Source organism: Rhincodon typus, chromosome 2 (genome assembly GCF_021869965.1).
Source record: "Rhincodon typus isolate 14 chromosome 2, sRhiTyp1.1, whole genome shotgun sequence".
Classification (NCBI taxonomy): domain Eukaryota; kingdom Metazoa; phylum Chordata; class Chondrichthyes; order Orectolobiformes; family Rhincodontidae; genus Rhincodon; species Rhincodon typus.
This window is the reverse complement of record NC_063333.1, coordinates 129,303,438-129,310,508: the sequence shown is the minus strand read 5'-3', so window position 1 is coordinate 129,310,508 and position 7,071 is coordinate 129,303,438. Positions and strand designations below refer to the sequence as shown.

At 37.3% G+C, this 7,071-nt stretch overlaps 1 protein-coding gene across 1 annotated transcript in view; it reads left to right on the top strand.

The window, feature by feature from the left end:
* Positions 1-2,273: 2,273 nt before the first annotated feature.
* Positions 2,274-7,071, top strand: part of LOC109910930 (collagen alpha-3(VI) chain) — a 102,760-nt gene continuing 97,962 nt past the window's right edge. The window contains exon 1 of the mRNA XM_048608981.1: positions 2,274-2,298. The gene's annotated coding sequence lies outside the window, so the exon portion shown is untranslated. The remainder of the gene's footprint in view (positions 2,299-7,071) is intronic.

Sequence of the window (7,071 nt, the reverse complement as noted above, 5' to 3'; positions counted from 1 at the left end):
TGCTGCTTGGCCTGCTGTGTTCATCCAGCCCTGCACCTTGTTGTCTCATCTTTTCCTGAACCTTTTGAGTGGAGCCCTTTTTTAAGTTAAGCCCCACTTGTCTGCCCTGGTCAGGTTTGCTGGCATCAGCCTATATAGTTGCTTTGCTTGGCATGGGCAGGAATATTGACCCGGGCAGTCTTCAGCACTGTAAGCATTTGCACAACAGAATTGGCTTGGTTATGAAGGAGCCAAGTTGGTTATGAAGTTTCTACTCACTGGAAATTTGAGCAAGACGTCTACCCAGTCAGGTACACATCCCATCCATAGATAGATAGCTTTGTGAGCACACATATTTATTGATTTTTCCATGTTGCCTGTGAACACAATTACACTGACAGGATATTAATGAGTGTTCATGGCATGCGAATGGATGCAAAGAATTTCTTGGCCATCTGAGACTTAATATCAAAATTTTAACTCATTTACAAACAACTGAACTTTTTCTTCCTTTCTAAAAGATGTGGGCAGGCCTCAACATTTCTGCCTCTTGAAGACTTTTTAATGGCTTTCTTTTCAAAATGTACAAATAACTACATATTCATGGCACTTATTATTTCATCTGAATGAAGACATTTCTCACAGATCAGTGGTCATAGCTACTGCGTTGGAGTCCATATGACTTAAGTTATGTATTCAAGTTTCTGAAATGGGACCAAAATCTGTATAACTGATGTCTTACCCTAAATGTTCTGCATGATCCTACTTTGTATCATTATAAATAGCATTTATGCTGGCAAGGAGTGTCCAGTTCTGATCGCCCAGTTACAGGAAGGACATTATTAAGCTGGAGAGGGTTCACAAGAGATTTACCAGGATATTGCTGGGTGTGGTAGGTTTGAGTTATTAAGAGAGGCTGGTTAGGCTGGGACTTATTTCACTGGAGGGTAGGAGGTTGAAAGGTGACCTTATAGAGGTTTGTAAAATCATGAAGAGTATAGATAGGTTAACAATAGATGTCTTTTCCCTAGAATGGGAGATTTCAAGACTAGGGGACACATTTTTAAGTTGAGAGGAGAGAGATTTAAAAAAGACATGAGAGGCAATTTTTTTACACAGAGGGCGATTTGCGTGTGGAATGAACTTCCTGAGGATGTGGGCACAGTTACAATGTTTAAAAGACACTTAGATAAATACATGAATAGAAAAGGTTTGGAGGGATATGGGCCAGGAGCAGGCAGATGGAACTAGTTTAGTTTGGGATTATGTCAACATGGATTGGTTGGACCGAAGGGTCTTTTTCTGTGCTGTATGACTCTATGACTCTAAGTAGACTTGTACAGGAGGGATGAAGTAAAGGTATTCACTTTGATTATTTTCCTCTGCGATGATTATATCTTTGTGATTGTTTGCATGTACAGTTCCACTGAGAACTGGAGAATTTGTTTAATACAAATGAAATCTACATTCAGTCCAGTAGGTTGAAGAGTACAAGTTAGTGTCTTTCGAACTCGTCATATTTTCTTTTGCAGCCATTATGGGATCTGATTCAGATGAAATGTTAAACAGAGACTTCAGAACTTCAGAAACAAGAAGATGCTAAGTGGTTCCTGGGAATATGAAAAAAAGAGGTTCAGTCTGGGGACACTGACCATTTGTTCATGTATCTCTGAGAAGTTGCCAATGTCTCTGCTGAGACCTGTTGAGGAGGCGTGGTTTGAAGTCAGCCGATTCAGTTTTAAAAATGAGTTTCAGAGTTTGGTGTCATAGCCCAAACACCGTTGAGGGATTGTGCAGTAAGTGAACCTTTTTATCTAACAGGTTTGGGCTGGCAAATCCATTGAAAAGACAATGGAGTTGAGTTATATTTAATCATTAGTTTCACACTTTTGCAAAATGCATCTATAGTCTTGAATGAGTAGTTTATGTGAAGAAATGTAATTTGGAGAGCTTTGGAAGGAGATGTTTAATTCAACGTCTTGGATAAAGGCTATGGCACAACAATGAACTTTCATCCAGGCAGATAATTAATTACGTTACTTTTATTATATGTGGACCATTTGAACATTTTTAATGCAATGTGAAGAGTTTGAGAATGTGTTTGTTTAGAAGTTTCTGGGTGCACTGATAGCATTGGGTTTGATTAGCAATTCAAAGTGAAATACTTACCTGCATTCATGTTACCCTTATGGTGCAGAATGTCAGCTGAAGAACTGGAAATAAATAGGAAGGGAGGTAGGAATGGAAGTAAAACTTACAGTGTTTTATTCTGCAGGTGTGACTGACAAAAGTTGTGATGCTGGTGTAGCTCCTATGCAGGTAAGAAAAACTGACTCTTTTTTCTTGATGTAGATCTGGAAAAATGACTCTCAGTGTAATCCCCTGTTGGTGAGATCAGGGTTCTTTCTGATTGTAAAATATTCTAGCATCTTCTGGTTGTGAAGATTATATAGTGAAACTGCCTTTAAAAAAAATCAGTTGGAGAACTTTTAGAACTCTAAACACCAAACTTTAAACATGTATGCCAAAGCTATGCATTAAACTTGCAAGTTGTTCATTTATAACTGAGTTGCACAATAACTCAGGTTCATATAAGAAGATTATATTGTCGATGTTAACCATTTAAGTTCGACTTACATCCGCACCCACCCTTAGCAACGTTGGATGTACAGCATCTGTTGCATCATTATTGCTAATGGAAAAATTACATGGAATGTGTCAATTGATGCATTTCCTTCTTTTGTTTGTGGTCATAAAATGTTCACCTACACATTAAGGACGCGAGCTGACTTTGACCAGATAGTGTACACACAGATATGCACTTGTGATGCCAAAGCATACAAAACTATGGGCCAAGTGCTGAAAAATGGGTTTAGAATAATTAGGTGGTTGCTTTTGACTGGTGCAGACTTGATGGGCTGAATAGCCTCTTTCCTGTGCTGGAGACCTCTATGACTATGACTACGGCAAAAAGAGAACAGAGACCCAGTGTTCTCATCCCATTGTGCACCTTTGTTCATCCAGGTTACGCTGCTTTCTTGGTGCAATAGCAGAAGATATTCAAGGGTTGGAAATAATGGGGCCAAATTTAGTTTCCAGTCATGGTGTAAAATGCACAACACTGAATTACGCACCCATTGTTGACCTGATGATTTAAAATCAATGCGAGAAGAACATAATTGGCGACTTAGCTGAAATTCTCCATGTCAAATTTTCATCAAAACTGAACATTTCCTTGAACAAGTGAAATAACACAACTTTCAAAATGTGCAGGATTGCACTGAAAAATGTTGACTTTTTATTGTCGTGTTTCATTGCTGCCTGATTCGAAAGCCTCACCAATTTTAATTCCAACATCCAATTACTGTATTTGTTTTGTGAATTTTTTTTTGCTGTTGCTCACTGAATTCCAATCGGGGTCTCTCTGCCTTTGGCACAATACACTCAGACACTCACATATCTTTAGTACTGTGGACTCCTGAAGTAATTAGGACACCCATGCCGCATGGATCTTGCAGCTGCTCCTAGAATTGCAGGCTTAGTTAAAGATTTGTTATAGTTTTCTTACAGTTATTACAGTCATTATGTTTTACTAATAGAAGATTTTTATTCATTTTGTTTCATTAACATTAAAAAAAAAGAAAAAACCAAACAAAAAAAATTCTCGATTATTTTTTAAATGGACTTTTTTTTTAAAACAAGCATTTAGGGGTCTACAGTGAACGACTGATTTTTTAAATTCTAAATTCAGAAGGTAAAAATGTCTATATGTGTTTTAGAAGGTTTTTTTTTACATTTCAAAAGTCGTTTTGTTTGAAAAACTGAACAATTTTTTTATGGAGTTGTGTTTTCGTTTTGAGGAGCCCTACACATGGTTGTCTGTGGAGAATATCTTTTTCCTCAAGGAATTTATTGAAGAGGAGTCTTTTTTTTATTCAGTTGAAGAGGAGTTTTTTTTATTCAGTTAATCAGCTAGGTGGTTAATTTTATTTAAGTTTTATATGCTTGATATGTACATTTTAAATTTTTTCCATTTTAACATTATTTTCTTAGGTAATCATGAAAGGTAGTTTATTTTATATATAAGGTGTTATTGAAACATCCTTTTTTAAGCTCAATGTTATTAAGGGCATATATGAGGTACAGAGTAAGATGGCTGGTAGATTTTGAAAAGTTATTACCCAGCACGATCAGTCAGATAGATGGGTGACTGTCGGGAATGGTAGGAACGTAGTTCGAAACTCTTCAGTGGCTATTCCTCTATCAAATAGATATTCAGTTTTTGGAACTGTTGAAGAGGATAGTATCTCTGAGAAAAATGGAAGGGCCAGTCAGTTGTTGGACACTTGGAATAAATCTTACGTTAGGCAGCATTTGACAAGATTTAATAGAATTGTTGTTGTAGGGGACTGTCGTGTCAGGGGCACAGACAGGAGATTCTGTGGCAGTGAGCGTAAATTTAGGATGGTTTGTTGCTTTCCTGGTGCTTGGATTAAGGACCTCTCTAAACGTTTCAAGCATATTGTTAAAGGTGATATTGACAAGCTAGAAATTATTGTACACATTGCTGGGAATGACATTTTTAGGGAAAAGATTAAAGCAGTACAGAGTGAATTTAAGAGATTAGGTAGAAGATTAAAAAATAGAACCTTGAAAGTAATCATTTCTGGTTTACTCCCAATGCCAAACTCAAATAAGGGAAGGAACAAAGGTTAAAGGAAATGAATCAACGACTGAAGAACTGGTGTATTGTTCAAGGATTCGGGTTTTTGAACAAGTTGAATGTATTTTAGTATAGAAAAGACCTATTCAAAATGGATGGGTCTAACCTAAGCTGGAAATGGACCATTATCTTAGCAGGGAGATTTGCTCATTCCATTAAGGGAAACTTTATACTGATAGAGAGGGGGAGTGGAGGAATTCTAAGTAGCAGTGTAAACACAAGGATTGATGGGGAAGGTTCTGAATGTGAGGAGAGCACATCAGTTAGAAAAGAAAGACAAGAAAGATTCAGAGTATGTAGTGACTCTGAAGAACTAAAGTGCATTTATAACAATGCAAGGGGTCTTACAGGTAAGGCTGTTGAACTCAGGGCATGCTTAAGAACATGGGATTGGGACATCATAGCTATTACAGAAACTTCGCTGAGAGATGGACAAGATTGGCTACTTGGGTTTTAGATACTCTAGGAAGAATACAAAAGGAGGCAAGAAAGGAGTGGGTGCATTTTTGATTAAGGAATACATTACTGCTGTAACTAGGGAAGATATTTCTGAAAAATCATCCAGTGAAAATATATAGGTAGAAATTACAAATTAGAAAAGAAAGATCACTTTGATGGGATTGAACTATAGGCCCCCCAATAGTAAGAGGGAAATTGAGAAACAAATATGTAGGGAGATTTCAGATATATGTAAGTGTAATAAGGTTGTAATAATGGGGGATTTAATTTTCCAAACATTGATTGGGTCTACTATAGTGTTAAAGGTTTGGATGGTGAAGCGTGTGTCGAATGTGTTCAAGGAAATTTTCTTTATCAATATGTGGATGCTCCTGCTAGAGAAGGAGCAAAACTAGACCTTCTGTTGGGCAATAGGGCAGGGCAGGTGACTGAAGTAAACATGGGGGAACACTTTGGGTGTAGCGATCACAATTCTATTAGTTTCAAAATGGTTATGGAAAGGGATAAGCCTTTCATAAAAGTTAATGCTTCTAATTGGAGTAAGGCATATTTTAGTGGTATCAGACAAGAACTTTCAAAAGTAGATTGTAGCAGACTGTTTGCAGCTAAAAGGATGTCTGACAAGTGGGAGGCATCCAAGAGTGTGATGACAAGAGTTTAGAGGCATTTTGTTCCTGTTAGAGTGAAGGGTAAAATTGGTAAGATTAAGGAACAATGGATGAATAAAGATATTGAGATTCTAGTCAAGAATAGAACAGAATCTTATTTTAGATATAGACAACTTGGTTCAGTGAATCACTTAATCAATATTAAAAATGTAGGGACATTCTTAAGAGAGAAATCAGGAAGGCAAAGGGGGACATGAGATAGCATTGGCAGATAAAGTTAAGGATAATCCAGAGAGATTCTACAAATACATTAAGAGCAAGAAGGTAACTAGAGAGAGTGTAGGGCCTCTTAAAGATCAAGGAGGTCGTGTTTGTGTTGAACCCCAGGAGATGGGAGAGATACTAAATATATATTTTGAGTCAATTTTTACTGTGGAGAAAGAAAGAGTCTATAGAATGCAGAGAAATAAACTTTGATGTTTTAAAACAGTTCACACTATAAAAGAGGAAGTTTAAGAGATCTTAGAGAATATTAAGATGGATACATCTCTGGGACCTGATCTGATGTAACCCAGAGCATTGTGGGAAGTAAGGAAGAAAATTACGAGACCCCTGGCAAAAATATTTTCATCATCTATAACTATGGATGAGGTCCCTGATGATTGGAGGTGGCTAATGTTGTACCTTTGTTTAGGAAAGGTTGTAAGGAAAAGCCAGGGAACTATAGACTTGTGAGTCTAACTTTGGTTGTGGATAAATTGTTGGAGGTGATTATAAAAGATAGGATTTATGGCCATTTAGAGAGGCAAAAATTGATTAGGGATAGTCAGCATGGTTTTGTGCAAGGAAAATCATGTCTCACAAACTTGATTGAGTTTTTTGAGGAAGTTACCAAAAGATTGATGATGGCAGAGCAGTAGATGTTTATTTGGGTTTTAGTAAAACCTTTGACAAAGTTCCGCATGGTAGACTAATTAGTAAAGCCAGATGGCATGGGATTCATGGTGAGATTGCCAATTGGAGTTGGGAAGTCATGTTGAGGTTGTACAGGACATTGGTGAGGCCTGTTTTGAAATACTGTCTCTAGTTCTTGTCGCCCAGTTATAGGAAGGATATTATCAAGCTGGAGAGTGTTCAGAAGTGATTTACCAAGATGTTGCTAGGTATGAAAGGTTTGAGTTATAAAGAAAGGCTGGATAGGCTGTGACTTTTTTCACTGGAGTGTAGGACATTGAGAGGTGACCTGATAAAAGTTTATAAAATAATGAGAGGTATAGATAGAGTTATGGGCAGCTGTGTTTT